Genomic DNA, 18,045 nt, shown 5'->3' with positions numbered 1-18,045 from the left:
ATCCTAAATTTATTTCTAAAATATAAACTGTAATACCTTATAATAGATCAGCATCTTTCATAAAACAAAAACTTTACATTGTCAGGCTTTGCTCAAAAATAATTTTAAATTGAAGCTCTTTAAGTACAAACATTAATAAAAACAAACATAAAAAAAACTGGTTTTAAAAAGAAATTTAAATTCCCTTAAGGTCTTTCTGTAATATATAGAAGCATTAACATTGTAAATCTCAATTGAAAAACTTGTTTCTAAGATGGTACCTCTAATTTCCATGCGGTCATCTTTAGTCAAGATGGCGGTTTAAGTATTCCTTTTTTAATTTTAGCAAAATGGCGACCAGTCAAGTCATATGAACATTTTAAAACAAGTATATATAAAACAGAATTAGCTTAATATGGTTAAAATTTTAGACATGAGAAACCATAGCACAGTTTACATTTTTCTCTGACTTATAATAACCTTTTTTCTGATTTTTAACAACTTTCCTCTGACCTTTTACAACTTGCTTTGACCCTCCATAACTTTCTGTAACAATCTTCTCTGCTATGACTTGCTTGCTTTAATTTTCTATAACCTTTTAGTTCATTTCTCTGACTTTCTTAGACATTCCTATATAAATTTCCTTTTTATTATTTAAGTTTCCTACATTTTTTTTCTCATTTTTTAGTCAACATAAAAATTTTGTCAAAGTCCCCTTTTCATGAAGTATAGCAAAAAGCACATTGATCCCTGTCCAGGTCGCTGGTGGCCTGCCCTGGATCTTCCGGATCATAGAGAGTATACATCCTATATATTTCTTTTAGTCTCTCTAGAAAAGCGGCAGGTGATTCCTCCGCCCTCTGCATCATCTGCTTCACCTGGGCCAAATTGGTGGGTCGGTGTCTTGCCCCCCCCCCAGACCCGCTGCGAACACCCGGTGATAGAGACGTCCTACCTGCTTCAGTGGTAAAATCCCATTCAGGTCTTTTAAGAGGGCAAGCTGCATCAATTTCATTGGGCAGCTGTTTCTCCTCCGAGGTTAAGGGGACCTAGGCGGCGGCGGCCGCTTCTGCCTCTGGCGGGGGCGGCGGCGGGCGGTTAGAGGGGGAAAGGAAGGGGGGGCCCTTGGGGTGTCTTTTACCTGAAATATAGTTTGGGGGTTAAAGGTATCATCCCGCGGCCAGCCCACGTCAAAGGCTGGCCATTCTGAGGAACAAAGAGTAATCCATTTGCGTTTATGCACATCAACTACAAAACAAAGACCAAACAACACAGAACAGGCTTTCGCAGCGCGGTTTCGACAGAGAGTCTGAAAGTAAGATTCCAGAAAACAAATGAGCCCACTGAGGCTCCAAACGCTAAGGCATCTACCCTAGCCAGAAAACAAATGAGCCCACTGAGGCTCCAAACGCTACCAGGACGTCTCCTGGAGCCGCGGTCGGGAGTTCGGACCCGTCAGTCCCTCCTCGGATCCGCCTACAAATGTACACAGCTGTATACTACAAACGCAAGCACAATTCACAAGACAGACTCAGACCAGACAAGACAAAACAGCGGATCCGCACAACATTTACCTCCCAGACGTGGGTCGGTGGTCCCTGGGCGGGTCTCAATCCCGGACCGAGCCCCCAAATGAAAGACCCCGAAGAGATACTTTCGTAGAGGGAGACCCACACACCCAGGAACCAGCGAGGCCACGAACTGGATGTAAAAAACAAGAGGCTTTATTGGAGACGCAGGTACCTGGGGCGACTTAGCTTCTGTGTGGCTAAGCGCGCCGAGCCAAGGGAAAGGCGTCCTTATATAGGGAAAAAGGCGCAAGCTAGGAGCAGGGATTCTATTTGATGGTTCAAATGAGGCACAGAGCCATTCCAGATCAGCATATTCTCAAGGTCTGGTGTCTGGTACAACAGACTTGATTCCTCCCTCCGCGCCCAGGTGGCTGACCTTGGGGGCGGAGACCTTGGGACGGAGCGGTCAGGCGGGGGCCGCTTGCGCGGCGGCGGGGAAGTGCCGGCAGCTGTGGGGATGCAGGGGAGGATGTATTCGCCAGCTGCATGCGGGAAAACTTAAAAGAGAAAGCTAAGGGCGGGGGTCTTTCACTAGAAGCCATGGATCAGGCATTGTGCTCTTCAAGCTGCTGTAGTTGTCTCAGCTATAATTCCCAATCTGGACTGTGATACTGTCCCATAATCCCTGACTATAAGCATTAGAAAGTGACTTTCTAAGAGAACTTACTGGAAAGCCATCAAACTGCACAGTAGCTTGTATCCCAGAAATGGCTAAAATCCAAGGAAGTTGATGCCAAATGGTGCAACTGTCTCATGCCCAAAAGTGCCTGAGCTATGTGCTTCTACCTCATTCCAGTCGCATATAATTCAAAAATAATCTTTCTACCCCCATCTTCCAAACCTAGAAGTGGATTTCATTTGCCCATTTTAGGTCTTGTGATTAGCCTATGGCTACACTGTGGTGAAAGAAGAATCATCGCTTTCAGTTTCCCGAGTGGGAATCAGTCAGTAGAATCTCTTTCCCACTTGTACATTCAGTCTGTAGAGTACTGGGGTCACATCTTGGTGTGTACGAATCCAAGGAAGCACAAATGATGTGAGACAATGCTCTTGTTTGCTGTAAAGATTTGTCACCCAAATTGGTTTAATAAAATGCTGATTGGTCAGTAGCCAGGTGGGGAGTATAGGCGGGGCTACCAGACTGGGAGAATTCTGGGAAGAGGAAAAGCAGAGATGCAGTCACCAGCCAGACACAGAGGAAACAAGATGAGAATGCCTTACTGAGAAAAGGTACCAAGTCACATGGCTAAGCATAGATAAGAATTATGAGTTAATTTCAGTTGAAAGAGTTTGTCAGTAATAAACCCGAGCAATAGGCCAAACAGTTTATAATTAATATAAGTCTCTGTGTGTTTCTTTGGGACTGAACAGCTGCAGAACCAGGCGGAACAGAAACGTCCATCAACACACAAACAGAAGATTAAGAGTGAAGAAGGATTTCTTACCTGTCTCAGGTAAGGAAATCACTGGGATTACTCCCTAAGCAACATTCTTCCTACAGAAACAAAGCATGGGGATTTTAACTGGGGAGAAAACCCATTCATGCAGGAAAGTGCTTTAGAGGTAGACAAATCTACCACAAGATAAAGCAATTCCACTCCTAGGCATATATCCAAAAGAAGCACATTCATACAACAAGGACATCTGTTCAACCATGTTCATAGCAGCTCTATTTGTAATAGCCAGAAACTGGAAGCAGCCTAGATGCCCCTCTACTGAAGAACGGATAGAGAAAATGTGGTACATTTACACAATGGAGTACTACTCAGTGGGAAAAAAAAGCAATGGAATCTTGAAATTTGCAGAAAAATGGATGGAACTAGAAGAAACCATTCTGAGCAAGGTAACCCAATAACAAAAAGACAAACATGATATGTACTCACTCATATGTGGATTTTAGACATAAAGGATTACCAGCCTACAATCCACGCTGCCAGAGAAACTCATAAACACGGAGGACCCTAAGAGAGACATACATGGTCCCCTGGAGAAGGGGAAAGGGTCACGATCCCCTGAGCAAATTGAGAGCATGGGAAGGGGGGAGGGAGCTAGGAGAATGAGAAGGGAAGAAGAGGAAGGCTGCAGAGGTCATGAGGGAGCAGAAAGGTTGAGTCAGGTGAAGAATATAAGAAAGGGTATGTCATAGATAGGGTTTTAGTTGGGGGAGTGGTAGGGAAGGACGGGAGGGAGAAGGGAACTGGGATTGTTATGTAAATCAATCTTGTTTCTATAAATAAAAAATGATAAAAAAAACAGAGGTAGACAAATTACTTACCAAATTCCAATTAAGGTATACCTTTCTGAGCATGCTCAATTGAATGTACTAGTGCAAGAAAGAAAAGTGTTGTAGGGGCTGGGAGAATAGTTCTGACCACATTCACTTCAGTACTGTAAAACATTTACTTAAGTTCATTTAAAAGAGTATATAAGAGATTCGGTGGCTTCAGGTGGCTCTCTGCAAGTTTCTCCAGAGTTGTAACTGCAATAAAAGGGCAAACTCCATATTAATGCAGAAATGCGTCTCCGGAGGTGCATTCCTTACTTATCTGCTAACTAGTGGAGGAGAGTATTTCCCCATACAAAAAATTAAAGGGGCTGGAGAGATGCCTCAGCGATTAAGAGCACCTGCTGTTCTCCCAGAGGACCCAGGTTCGGTTCCCAGCCCGCACATCATCACAGTTCACAACTGTCTGTAACTACAGTTCCAGGGATTAAATGCCCTCTTCTGGCCTCCTTGGACACCAGGCAAGGACATCATACACACATATACATACATGCAAGTAAAACACTCATACACATAGAATAAATACTTTAAAAAGAAGAAGAAAAAGAAATTAGAAGAGGAAATCATTGCAGGCAACTCTCACATTTATTTATCACATTACAATTCCAGCCTTGGCATCTCTCTCTGTGCTCCCTCAGGGGAGGAACTCTACCTCTTCCTCTTTCTTATAATGACGTGTGCAGAATCAGGAATCAATAACCTCCTATAGACTGGATTAGTAATTGATATTTGTTGACAGACTCATGAAAGGCAAAACTGTTCATTTCTGTGCTTAGCAGCCAAAACCTCTATGTCATTACACTGCATTAGAGAAAACATGTGCTAAGTTTTAACCTTGTTGACAGTTTGGGTGGTGTTTGGGACTAATTCCAGGGCCTTATTCATGCAAAGCAAGTACCCTAGCATTGACCTACATCCTCAGTCCTTTTGTATTTCTTAATAAATTGAAATCGATGTAATAAATCTTGTTTACTCAAAATATTCCCAGAATTGAGGCCCATGATGTACAAATGTAATACTTGAACATTGAGTCAAACTACTACACCCATCCAGCTTCTCAAACCATGCTACTCAGCTGATTTTTTTTATTTAGTTAATAATAAATACAGAAAAAGAAACAATACAAAAAGCAATACCAGAAGGTAGGAAATAATCTCTAAACACAATGAATTAACTAAACATAGAAAGTGCATGAGTGTCTCTATGGTTACAGTCAAAACCAGAAACACAACTGGCTTGCTAAGGCCATTTCACTACCATTAATGTTCACTGACACCTATGACTGTTCAAGCCTGTGATGTGGCCTGGTTTGTTTAATCCAATTTCCAGTTGGTTCCGAATCATACTTGACCCTATGACAAAGATCATTTCACTGAGATGAATACATGTATATCTTGTTCAGAGGTGGATAAAATGGTTTTTTGGGATTCAGTAGTAGAATTTCAGTCATGATAGATGACTAAGCTATGCTGATATTTGCTGACACTTTTTTTTTTTTTTTGAGACAGGGTTTCTCTGTGTAACAGCTCTGGCTGTCCTGGAATTCTCTTTGTAGACCAGGCCTCAAACTCACAGAGATCCACCTGCCTTCACCTCCCAAATTCTAGGATTAAAGGCATGCACCACTACCAGCCAGTCTGATAGCTCTTTGAGAATGTATGTACTATCAATGAGACAGAGTATCACAATTGGGTTCTTGGCAATGAACTGACAATGTGGGGTTTTTATTTGTTTGTTTGTTTGTTTGTTTGTTTGTTTGACCTTCTGTGATATCACATATAAGTTAAACATCAAAGTCATGCCAAAAAAAATTTTTAAATGAGCTTTAAACTCTAAATTTACTTATGAACCTAGAACTGGTCCAGGAATCTATTCTGGGTCCTTCAATAAAAATTTCACATTAAACTTGCATATCTGCCCTTACATTTTATATCACCAAGATGTGTAAGTCACATATAAATTTTTTTACATATCCAATTGACTACATTCTAGAGTGCCTGAGCAGGCAATGTTTGCTATCAAGATCTTCAGAGTGATGTTACATATAATGACAGTATAGATAGATTTTAAATTCAAATCTAAGTTATGGCTAGAATATTGTACTAAATTTTGCATGTCTACATCAAAATTAACCCCTTTTCCATAACAAAGAACTTCATTTTAAAAATCATTTTTAAAACAGACCAGCTAGAGGGTTTAGTGTGTAAGGGCTCTTGCTACCAAGCCTGACAACCTGAGTTTGATCCCTTGGTCCCTAGTACACACACACACACACACACACACACACACACACACACACACACACAAATATAACTTCACATTTTTTAAAGCATAACAGTTAGCTGTCATGTATCCAATCCTGGATTTATAGGATGGCTACAGTCTAGGTGAGGGTCTTGAACGAAACCATCAACAACCCTGAGAATATTTCCACATTACTTTTGTGATGTGCATCTCTTGGGTGGACCTGTTTAGAAATGTGGAATTGTTTTCGCTGCAGCTGTAGATTACCTGTGGTTTCAAATGAACTACTGTGTATGCGTTGTTTATTTGATCTCCTCTTCCTGTTGGAAAAACAGCTGGAGAACAGACATCCTGCTATTCAGAGCCTCGGGCCCTGGGACATTAGCAGGAAGCCACGGAAGGCATCCTCATGACTTCACCTGTGGTATAAATGGCAAAAGGAATGGATCTCATCAGGAGGAACTGATTTAAAACATAAGCAAGTGGTTTGCAGACCATATGTCTTAAAATCCCAGCCTTTGCCATTTGCCTAATAAATTGGCTTCTTTATGTAGAATTCAACCAGGGAAGGAAAACAGTCAGTTTCCAATAAGAAGTCAGAAAGGCAGGCTTCAACAGCCTGAGGCATTTATTAGAATGAAATATTTGTGCAGTAAAACAAGGAATAGTATCTCATAATTCATACTTTGGATTTTAGTGAAAGATGTAGGAGTGGATGGTTAAGGGTACATGGATGAGAGGAGAAGGCTAATAACCACACAAGGTACTTCCATATGTTTTCCATCATGGATAATTACTCATCCTAAAGCAAATAGGGCTATTGCATAAGCAATCTTTCCAAACATTTTCCCTCTTCCTGGAGGAGGGAGAGTGGATGGGGAGAGGAGATGTAATTACAAAGAGTTAATGCTTTTATTCTCCAGATAAGGATATGGGGGTAGAGAGGTTATATGATCTGTCTCAGGCTCTTTATGTAATATCTGAGGATAATAGGGCCAAAGAATTCCTGGAAATGGAATTACCTTCATGATTATCTATCTCCCTTTCTATAAAAGGAGGCTGTGAGAGACATATTCTAGAGAAAGAATTTCTCCTTCAGTGTAAATTGAAGCTACTGAGGAGAGGAGGAAAGAAAGAATAATAAACAGTGCATTCATTATTGAAGACACACTTGAACTCTACTGAGCTGTGCCTAGGAAACCCTTGTATACCTGGAGGCACTTGATTTCTCAGAGCTGTATGTGTGCACAGTCTGTCAGCTTTTGCCAAATATCTTTAAGGCAAGCTGGGGATGCAGTTCAGCCCAACATGTGAAAGAGCCAGGTCCAACTCCCTGAACCAAATAATTGATAGGCAGATAGACAGACTTAACAGAATGCAAGAGTGCAAATATGGACAGTTTTTTAAAGAAAGTCCTCAGAGATAGAGTTCTAGAAACCTATCATTCTCTGTAACACGATGAACCCTGAGTCAGACAGATCTGGGTTCAAATCCCAGATATCCCACTTTCATTTGCACAGAGAAGTTACAAGTCCCTGGGGCTAGGAACTTTGTCCATTTTCCCAGGAGAAGAAAAAGAAGACAGAAAACCTTTCCTAGTGATTGGAGTTGTAGGAATTATGCAAATGGATAAAATAATGGCATGCCCATCTACAATTACATATTCAGCTATAGGTTTAAAATCTTGTAAATAGTTCTGTCACTCGACAACCAGTTTGAAGTGCTCATTTCGTGAAGTGGTTTTCTTCAGATTCTTATTGACAGGGGCACCACTGAGGCGACTTCACAGTTCATCGTCTCCATTTCCATATGGGCTTTCTGAAGCCATCTTGAGAAATTCTATCCCCAACCAGGAGTACCAGTTCACATAATGAGATAACTGAGTGAATGTGTGTGATTTTTCATTCACTTAATGCAATACAACTGATACATCCTCTTTAAAAGCCTTTTATTTTAATTCACCACCCTTGAAATCATGTAATACAACATCTCACCTGTCACCCAGGAACAAACGTGTCAAATACAGGTGATATCTATAAGTTTCTGAGATCTTATTGGGGGTATGTGGCCTTCACAGGTTGAAAATGTGCCCAAATTTGATAGGCTTTATAGATATTGAAGAATAAAATGGTCCACTCCTAAGGAGTAGTTTGAGAAACTATCTTGTCTCTTTAGCACAGTGCTTAATCTCCCCCAAGTATCTGTTTCCTCTGTTGTAGAATGGATCTAATAATAGTATTTTGCTCACAGAATGCTGATGAGGAACAAATAAGATGACTACAGTAATACTACACACAATGCCAGGCCCCTGGAAGATGATGGCTGTCATCCAGTGGTATGGCCTTGGACCTACTTCCATTAATTTAAAATGTCACAACCTGAAGATATAAGTCCAAGGATACTCAAAACATGGAAGAATAAACAGCTGAAAACAAGGTACAAAAATGTATATTATACCCAGGCATGGTGATGCATATCTTTAACCCTAGCACTCGGGAGGCAGAGGCAGGTGAAACTCTGTGAGTTCCAGGCCAGCGTGATCTACAAAGTGAGTTCCAGGACAGCCAGGACTGTTACACAGAGAAACACTGTCTGAAAACACCAAAACAATAATAATTAATAATAATAATGTGGATTATTAATCCAAAGGAAGGAACAGAGTAATGAGGCACATCTGCTCCCCAAACAGAAAAGACCCTTAAACAAAGGACAAGAGCATTCTCTGCTGTCTTCACTCAATGAGATGTCCATGCAGTAGACCTGAGTGACAGCACAAAGGACTTGTATCTATAGAAGGAAGAATTTCTATGCAGTGGAAGTTATAGAAAAAAATGAATCATGTGCAGACAGAGAAGGAACTTAAGAATGAAGGATTGTTTGGGCATGGTACTTTCTCATTTTTTTAATTTTTGAGATTATACTTACAATGTTACTCCCTTCCCTTACCTCTCTCCAAACCCTTCTGATGGGGGAGGTTCTTCTGTGTATATGTTTATCTTATTGGTTGTTGAATAAATTACTGTTGGCCAATAGGGAAGCAAGTTAGGTGGGACAAGGAGTCCAGGAGGATTCTGGGAAATGTAGTAAAGAGAAGTCTTGTGATCCAGGCAGGAAGTGACATAACAGGCAGATTCAGAATATAAGCATAGACAAGAAGGAAATCGTTCTCTTCCTCTTCCTCTCTTCTCTGTGGAGCCACCATGTGATTCCAGCAAGAGAAGATGCCTGCTGCTGGTGTCCGATAAGATAAGTTTTTATAAAATATATAGATTGGTAGTTATGGATGATAATTAAGACTGAGCTAGCAAGTAAGAAATCCTAGTCATTGGCGAGCAGCATTGTACCTAATATAAGTCTCTGTGTGTTATTTTGGCCACCCACGTGGCGGTGGGGCTCGGGCGGCTTGGCAGAAATATTTATCCTTACACCCTTCCATATATCCCTCTTTGTCCTCTTTTAAGTGTATGGCCTTTGCTTTCATTAATTGTTGGTGTGTGTGTGTGTGTGTGTGTGTGTGTGTGTGTGTGTGTTATATTTGTCAATATATTCCTGATGAACAGTGTCTATGAAGGAATGCTCTTTCAGGAGCCCAGATTATCCCTATTTTTCTTCACATCAGCATGAACTAACACATCAAAGAAAAGTATGAAAATTTAACACCACTATCTTAAACCAGGGTAGCATTGGAGACTAAGAAGGTAAGGTGTTTTGCCGAGTAATCTTGCTCATAAAGGAAATGTATTCTTATTATTATTTCATAGATTTGTTACTCCTGCCAGGAAAGAAAAAGAAAAAAAACATAAACTTTGTAAACTTTGGAACCACAAGGACCTGAGCTCAAGCCCTAGCTTCTCTTCTTGCCCCATGAACATCACAATCATGACAATGTGTTTCATCATTGACACCCAATGTAGAAAATCGTCAACCAAACTCTCTGGAACACTGTAGATCCTCTGAATATTGATTCTGTCCTCCAGATTGTACTCCTAACTCTATGCCAGTTTTCAGAAGTTTAAGAGACAGTGACACACTGCATTGTCAGCCGAGTCCCTCACAATGGAAGAATTCTATACCTCAGTCCATACCAAAGCTGCAGCCCAGTTTGGTTTATCTTCAGGTGAGAAACTATCTGATGATAGAAGGCACAAATGTGAGCAAGCCTGTGCTGAGTGCAGAGGCTATTACCAAGCTCTCTATCCAGTAGCCATGCTAAGAATGGCTGTACTGTTTGGGCATACTCTTGAAGGGAACCTCACTTTGGGTTATAAGACTTCCTTACAACTCAGCAATCAGGAGGCAGAGGCAAGCTGATCTTTGAGTTTGAGACCAGCCTGATCTATAGAGCAAGTTCCAGAACATTCAGGGCTACACACAGAAACCGACTTGAAAATCAAAAATAAATAAATAAACAAACAAATTCTTACAGCTTCGGCAAATGTCTCCTCTTCATCTGATTATGAACAATTTGGAATGGCTTTGAACATTCTAGCAAGATATATTAATTAGGATAAGTCTCAGTGACATAACAAAAAGGCCCCCCAAAACCAGAATCTTACAATCAAACAGAAATGATTTCTTTTTCATTTCAATATATGAAGAGTTGACAGGACAGTGATGTGGCCCTCAAAAGACGACTCCCATCCTAGGATTATGCAAAGTCCATCCAGTAAGCAGGGCAGAAAGCTAGGAAGGACAGGTATACAACCCATAATATCACAAATGCTTTAAGTTAAAACCCAATAGCCAAATTTAGTCACACTGCCATATTAGTTACAAGGGAGACCAGAGATGAACTGTTATCCTGGAAAGCCAGCCAGTCTAGCAAGAGCTCAGAGAGTGATAAGAGTAGAAATATGGGGGACACTAGCAATGTTTGTGTCACAAAACCGAAGTGGGAGCAATCTCAATGCATAATGCAGAATCCAAAACTTGGTGTAGCATTTATACATATTACACAGCAGTAAAGACCCCAGCAGCATAAACCAAGGCAGTAGTACAAACCTTGTTTGTGTGACAGAACCTGAGTCACTGAGTGGTACTGGGGCCAAGCTACATCTGGGAAGACCTTAATATGCTGACCCAGAAAAGTTGGAGCAGAGCTATGTTGGAACACAGACAGCACTTAGCATCAATCTTTTAAAAATTCAAAAGTCATAGGGAGGGCACCCTGAACAAGCCTGAACTAGCCGGAAGAAAGCCAAAAGAAGAAAGAAAGCCACTCTGATTCAGGGTTCATGCTTGTGAAATACCAGGTCACATGAAGTGACAACACCCCGTTTGACTGTGAGAAACTCTTTCTAGGGCCAAAGAATAGCAATTCTTATTGACTGTCAAGATTGACTTGCCATTTTGTAAAGTCTTATGGAGATCTTTACCAACCTATTGGAGAGAATTAGTTTGTTACTTTTGTTTCCTTGTCTCGGCTTCAAATTCAGTCCACTCCTTCAGGAAACCAAACATTTATTCATGAAGCACTCACTCGTTCATTAATTTGGTTGTTCTAATCTCATTGTTTTCATTAATAGTTGTTTCTCTTCTCTACTGTATGTATACCTAAAGGGAACTTCTACACCACAAAGCAAAGAAAGTTTCACCCATTTTCTCTCCCAAAACAAGAGACTACACAAGAATTTCTAGTTCCTACAGGAACAAGGGGGAGGTGGGGGGAGACCAAAACACAGACCCACCAAGGATGAGTCTCAATCACTTGTTTAAAATCAATATAAATGAAAGTATTCCCCCCTTGAACAACTCTACAGGATAACTTATAACAATTGGCAATGCAACTGCCAAATGTGAAAATTCTTGGGAAGGGGAAAAATCTTTATTTTCTGATGCAACAAACACACACAGAGATTCATATGCAGACACACACACATACTCACTCAGACACAAACACACACACACACACACACACACACACACACACACACACACACACACAGCGCCAAAATTTTCAACCCTGTTTCCAGATATGCCTGTTCTTTGCTACATGGATGTGGGTAAACCCTGTATCTTTGAATTTCAGTCTTCTCGTTTGTAAACAACAATAACTACAAAGACAATATTTCTATTAACAAAGTCTTCCTCCTGTTAAGCATCAAAATTGTAATTGCAATGTCATGATGGCACAGAATCATACTTGAAAGGTTTCCTGCTTCACACCCAAATTCAGTAAATGACATTTCCCCCAACAGTTCAAGAAGACTTCAGATTCTGAAGATCCCTTGCAAAATTAAATTTTATAAAGGGTATGAATGCAGCCTCAGGCCTAAGTTCTATTCCATGGGAATGGGGTGCAGAAGGGACAAGGGCAAAACTGTTCTAAGGAACTCTCCATTTTTACCTTCACCTTCTTTCCACATGCATGTGTCACTTTATTGGTGCTGGTCCCTGCAAGGTGACTTTATGATTCATATCCTGCTGGCAATAAAATGTTCATAGCAGATGATCTCCTCATTAATGTTAGCTTCAAAGGGATAGAGCTAATTATGGCATTGGTTTTGATTACACTTATGCTAACTTAGATTTGCTCTAGGACAATATTGTGCTGAACAGGAGGGCTGTAACAGCCTCTTCCATGTGGACACCAGGTATATCACCAAAGTACAGCCTCAGTAACTCCACCAGACAGGTGGCTCTGCTGTCCAAATTCACTCCACCAAGGCTTTGCATGGCCTGGAGAGATTCCTAGTGGGTCAGTCCTGGACCTCTTAGTGAAAGAAGGAAATATCAGATCCCATTCCCAACAATCCCAAGAGATCCCCCTCTAGATAGGTATGGTTTCAAGGGTGGACAGAAAACCTGAAGAGAAATTTTGCCTTCTTATCCCCTTGTTCTGAGGGTAATGGGTTTTAGATGAATCATATATACCCTCTTTGTGGGTGAATACACCCACATCTACCCTGGGCACCTAGACAAGGCTCCCTCTCCTAAAGTAGTCTATCTTGCTTAAAGGAAAGTCTGTTTTGTTAGTCTTGAAATGGTTATAACATTTAAAAATCCATAACACCAAAAAAAATTAAAAAGAAAAAAATTCATAACACCAAAAGCCTAAAACCAGTATCAATTGCTGGTTCATATCCAACTATATCAGTTATATAACACCATTTCCATCTCAAAAAAATGAAGATAATCATTTAGCTCATTTCTTGCCAAAATTAAAGTTTCATTTTCTGCTTTAAAAGTACAAGGTACGATATAGTTAGTTTATAAGCATTGTGTTATCCTTCTTTAGTCCTATACCATCAAAAGCCTTGGTTTTCCCACAGATCATTATAAAATGAAGAACTGATCCCTACTGATAAAATAAAAAATCATCTCTGGAGTATGTGTGTAGGGGTGTGTGTATTCCTTTGGGGTAAAGTCATTTGTTTTTACAGAAACAAAAGTCCTCTATTTGAAGACATTATCAATTTAATGAATGCAAGTCATCCATTACTTACTGAGGACCAAGAATCATTCAAGGACAGCCTGACTACATGGTGAATTATAGGCTAGCCTAGGCTAGGTACAGTGCACAACTTTAATCCCAGCACCTGAAGCAAAGACAGGTGGGTCTCTTTAGGTCTGAGGCCAGTCTGGCCTTCATAATGAGTTGTAGGCCAGTCAGAGCTACACAGTGATACCTTTCAAAAAAAAAAAAAAAAGGAGGGAAGGAAGGAAGAAAGGCAGACTACATGACCTTATATAAGTCACTTCATCTTGCCATCTTTAGGTCCTTCTGTAGTGGTACTGTAAGTTCCATTTTCAGAATTCTTGTGAAGGCTAACCAGGAAAATGTTCATGAAGGTCTCAGCATAGCATACCCCATTCTACACTTGAAACAATTAATATTCAATATTTATCTCTTTGTTATTACCATACATTGAGTATTGACTTTGCTATAACTAAAAAACAAAAAAATCACAAAATTTAACCTATTTATATAGCACTGAAAGCACTTTGAGATTAAAGAGCTCAGGACAGTTTCAGACTGTATTTGTGCCATTTGTATGCCAGAGTTCTCTAGAGGAAACAGCTGGCAGAATGTGTACACTATTATGAGACTTATTAGATCGGCTTATAGCATCAGAGGCTACACAGTCCCATAATGCCTTACAGTGGCTGCTTTTAGTTGTCACATTAATTGGAGTAAAAGACATCTAAAACTGGTGAGACACATCTGTGCACCTTTGGGGACATTTTCAGAGAAGATTGGCAGGTGAGACAGAGCCTGAGGATGGGGACTACCCATTCCCGAGGTGAGTGGCCCTTCCCCACATGCAGCCAGTGTGCAAAACAAATGTGAGAAAACAGCAATGTGAAGGTGCCAGAGTGTGTCTATGCTGCTGCCCAGATCTTCTGCAGCCATTAGATGCCAGCCTCTTCTGCCACTCAACAACCTTCCAGGTTTTCAGTGCTGGACTGGGCAATTTCTGGTTTCTCTGCTTCTCCAAATGCAGACAAACATTGTTGGATTACTCTGGCCCTATTATGTAAGCCAATCTAAATTTAGTTTTATAACACACACACACACACACACACACACACACACACACACACACACACACACAAACACACACACACACACTTCATTTGTTCTTTTCCTCTACAGCAGGGCTTCTCCCTTGTCGTGAGAGTGAGTTCAGAGGCACAGTGGGCCTAGGGTTGCCAGAAGTTGGACACGAAACCTATGTGACCTTTGAGAAATCTGTTCTCAACCAGAAACTGAAGCTGACCTGAGAGTAAGGGCTCCAGAACAAAAATTAGATGAGGGTTAAATTTACCCTGGCCAAAATCTTCAAGGCCACCTGGGAGCTGCTGATGCTGGACTGAAAGACCCAAGATATCTTTTTAAAGGCAATGCTCTACTGAGGCAATTTGTTCTCACTGGGGTGCTGGATAAGGGCAAGAAGAAGCTAGATTACATCCTGGGCCTGAAGAAGAAGGGTTTCTTGGAAAGGTAACTGCAGACTCAGGTGGCTAAGATGAGCCTGGTCAAATCTATTCACCATGCCTGTGTGCTTATCGGCCAGCATCATATCAATGTCCACAAGCAGGTGGTGAACATATCATCCTTCACTGTGTGACTGGACTCCCAGAGGAACATTGACTCTCCCTCTGCTCTCCTTATGGTGGTGGCCACCCAGGCCACGTGAAGAGGAAGAGCCGACCAGAGCCAAGGTAGTGCTGGAGCCGGTGGTAATGAGGAAGAAGGTTGAATTTACACTTCCCTGGACTGGAGGATATTCTAGTTTTCCAGTTGACAAATAAAACATAATTAACAATAAAAAGAAACTGCAGGCATATAGATATATAAAACAGGTATAGAAATCAAATATTTACTGATAAATTCATTTTTAAAACAATGACTTGGCAGCCTTACCACTTATTAAAGATAAAAGCAAATTTTCATGCCAGTGAGGTGGATAAATTTACTTTTGCATAAAGAATTAAATCTCAGATGAGTGTTTATTGATTGAAATTCTAGGTTTATAATCAGCACTGCTGAGAAGACTGGTTCACACACACATACATACACACATATACATATATACATTACAAGATGGCAAAAGTATTTTTAGGGCCATTTTAGAAATTGTCCTAATCCTACACCGTAACTTATTTAATGACTTTTTTTTACTGAGTTCAACTCAACAACTCAGGCAGCAATTTTTTTAAATTGGGCTTTCTAATGCAATGCAAAGATGTAGAAGTTGATATTTAAATGCTAAGAGGTGGTGGCAGAGAACTTCTAAGTCTTTGTTTTATGTAAATAAATGATTACATTTCTGTAACAGCAGAGAACTTTGTATGCACAATAAAAACTCTGCCATTCAGCACACAAATGGGCTGGACTGTGAGCAGCATTTATTGCACTGTACAGCATAATGACATATGCATGTAATGTACACATGTGGCATGTTCACAACTAAGACTACAAAGAAGCCAGATAACACAGACAAACACTAAAGACTCATGTTTAATTTTAATTGAATTTTTTGTTGTTATACAGTAAGAAAACTTTTACCATTGTCAATGTTTTGTGACCCCCTCCTGAGTTATGTGAGCCCATATGGAATGTTAAACCACAGTTTAAGAAGCTAGGCTCTAGAGAACCCTGAATACTCCAATGGCCATCTACAGGAAGCAAGATGAAGCCATAGCTATTCAGCCCAAGAAGTTGGGAGCCTCGGAACAAAGGGACCAATGATGCAAACACATCTGAGGCTGAAGGCCAAGATCTCTAGAGACTTGCTGTTGTGAATCCTCATTCAATGCCCAGGGAAGATGGAGCATGGTATCTGTGAGTTAGAGATGGGACAGAAAACACATCTATTTGAGAGGAGTCAAGCTTTTAAGTTTGTCTTGATCTCCCCACTTCCTTTACTTTTGTTCTATTTGTGCCTCCACCTTATTAGATACGGTCTTCCACATTTCCCCCTTTGGTTACTGACACATAAACTCAAATTTCTGCAAACACTCTCACTGGCACACCCAGAATTGTGCTTTACCAATTCTCTAGGCATCTCTCAGTGCAGTCAAGCTGACCCATGGTCGGCCATCTTGCTGTTTGTCTGACCTCCAGTAAACTCTTCTGTAGCTGAAGCAAATGTGAAAGGTTTCAGACAGAACAGAAGAGCAGGTTTTCCTATTTGTAGGGGAGATTCAAGTTGCCTTTTTGTATTCAGTCTACCTTCTTCACTAATAAAAGTCTGGAAAACTTTTCAGCCCCAATTATACTCCTGTTACCCTGAATCCTTCCCAATTAAGAGCAATTGTGAAAGGTAAGTAGAATTCTTCGAGGTAGCTTCTTAAAGGAAAATGATCCCCTCCTGATTCCCCTCAAGACGATCCAAATCTATTTTCCACATATCAGACAGGTAGTTTTGTGCCCACCCTCATTCATGTCGATGTCTGGGATAATTAACACTGATAGCCAACTTGGTAGGATCTAGAATTCTAGGAGTCACACCTCAGGGCTTGTGTGTAAGGGAGTTTCTACATCAGGTCAACTGAGTTCCAAAGACCCAACCTGAATGTAGTGACACCATTTCACGGGCTTGGGTCTATGACTGAAAAACAAAGAGGAAGTGAGCTGAGCACCACAGCCTCCTCTTTCTGCTTCCTGGATGCAGATGCAGTGGGACCAGCTACCTCCAACCCCTACCATCATGGCATCCCACAATGATGCTTAGTGTACTCAAACTATAAGCCCTCCTCCCTAAAATAAATCCTTCTGTCCTTAATTTGCTTGAGTAAGATATTTTGCAACTAATACAATACTATAACATCTGTATCTCAAAATGGGACTGTATTTGGAATTAGTTTTTAAATATATAGTTAAGTTAAAATGAGACCAATAGGGTGGACCCTGATCCAATATAACTGGTGTTAAAGGAGAAGAAATTAAGTCACCGGCAGAGTGGAGACCATGTGAACCCACAGGGAGAAATTGATTTCTACAAACCAAGAAGGAAGGCTTCAAGAGAAACCCTTCAGGCCCCTTCATCTTAAGCATCTAGCAAATCTGGGACTGAAAGGAAATAAATTTCCATTGTGTAAGCAGTCTGTTGTGCTGTTCTTAATAAGAAAGCTAACCATCAGGAGGAATGGCAAGCCCAGCTCAAGGATCTAGGATCAGGAAGGGAAAAACAAAGCCTTAACACACATGAAGAGAGAGACAGAGAAAGAGAGAGAGAGAGAGAGAGAGAGAGAGAGAGAGAGAGAGAGAGAGAGAGAGAGGCTATCCTTGGCTTTGCTTAATCAGAGAATTAACCAGAAATGCTAATTTGGGAAGAGAATTGAAAACATGAGCCTGGCCTTTCAAAGCTTGTGATCATTCAAACCCTAAAGCAACTCCTGGAACCCCAATCTTCCACCTGCACAAAAGAGGCTGGGGAATGAGGGCAGTTGCCCAGGACCTGCTTTGGATGTGACCCAAAAGGCAAATGCAAGAAGACAGCTCTTCTCCAAGGATAGCAC

General features: G+C 40.8%; 1 pseudogene; it reads left to right on the top strand.

The window, feature by feature from the left end:
- The first annotated feature begins 10,134 nt into the window (after window positions 1-10,134).
- LOC100765824 lies at window positions 10,135-15,281 on the top strand (annotated as a pseudogene).
- The last annotated feature ends 2,764 nt before the right edge of the window (window positions 15,282-18,045 follow it).

The sequence above is a fragment of the Cricetulus griseus genome (assembly GCF_003668045.3).
Source record: "Cricetulus griseus strain 17A/GY chromosome 1 unlocalized genomic scaffold, alternate assembly CriGri-PICRH-1.0 chr1_0, whole genome shotgun sequence".
NCBI classification, from domain to species: domain Eukaryota; kingdom Metazoa; phylum Chordata; class Mammalia; order Rodentia; family Cricetidae; genus Cricetulus; species Cricetulus griseus.
This window is presented reverse-complemented; position numbering and strand designations above follow the sequence as displayed.